This window comes from Drosophila virilis, unplaced genomic scaffold (genome assembly GCF_030788295.1).
Source record: "Drosophila virilis strain 15010-1051.87 unplaced genomic scaffold, Dvir_AGI_RSII-ME tig00001568, whole genome shotgun sequence".
Classification (NCBI taxonomy): Eukaryota; Metazoa; Arthropoda; class Insecta; order Diptera; family Drosophilidae; genus Drosophila; species Drosophila virilis.
In genome coordinates this window covers 1,028,652-1,029,741 of record NW_027212845.1, presented here as the reverse complement: position 1 = coordinate 1,029,741, position 1,090 = coordinate 1,028,652, and positions in this window count along the sequence as shown.

Below are 1,090 nucleotides of genomic sequence, written 5' to 3'. Positions count from 1 at the left end.
CTGCCATAGAAACGATCGGTCGAAAGTGAAGTTTTTGTATGAAAAAACATTTGGGTTTTCAAGATATCTTGACCAAACTCGGCATTTATTAGTTTTACTATACTCCTCATATATATGCAAAATCCTATTAATATCGGACCACTATATCATATAGCTGCCATAGAAACGATCGGTCGAAAATGAAGTTGTTGTATGAAAAAACATTTGGTTTTTCAAGATATCTTGACCAAACTCGGCATTTTTTAGTTTTACTATACCTCTTATATAAATGCTAAATCCTATTATGAACGGACCACTATAGCATATAGCTGCCATAGGAACGATCGGTAGAAAATTAAGTTGTTGTATGAAAAAAACATTTTGTTTTCAAGATATCTTGACCAAAACTCGGCATTTATTAGTTTTACTATACTCCTCATATAAATTCTAAATTCTATTATGATCTGACCACTATATCATATAGCTGCCATAGGAACGATCGGTCGAAAATAAAGTTGTATAAAAAAGCATATCATATCATATCATATAGCTGTCATAGGAACGATCGTTCTAAAATTAAGTTGTATGAAAAAAACCTTTTGTTTTTCAAGATATCTTGACCAAAACTCGGCATTTATTAGTTTTACTATACTCCCCATATATATGCTAAATCCTATTATGATCGGACAACCATATCATATAGCTTTCATAGGAACGATCGTTCTAAAATTAAGTTGTATGAAAAAAACATTTTGTTTAAACATTTGGTTTTTCAAGATATCTTGACCAAACTCGGCATTTATTAGTTTTACTATACTTCTCATATATATGCTAAATCCTATTAATATCGGACCACTATATCATATAGCTGCCATAGAAACAATCGGTCGAAAGTGAAGTTTTTGTATGAAAAAACATTTGGGTTTTCAAGATATCTTGACCAAACTCGGCATTTTTTAGTTTAACTATACCTCTCATATAAATGCCAAATCCTATTATGATCGGACCACTATAGCATATAGCTGCCATAGAAACGATCGGTAGAAAATCAAGTTGTATGAAAAAAACATTTTGTTTTTCAAGATATCTTGACCAAACTCGGCATTTATTA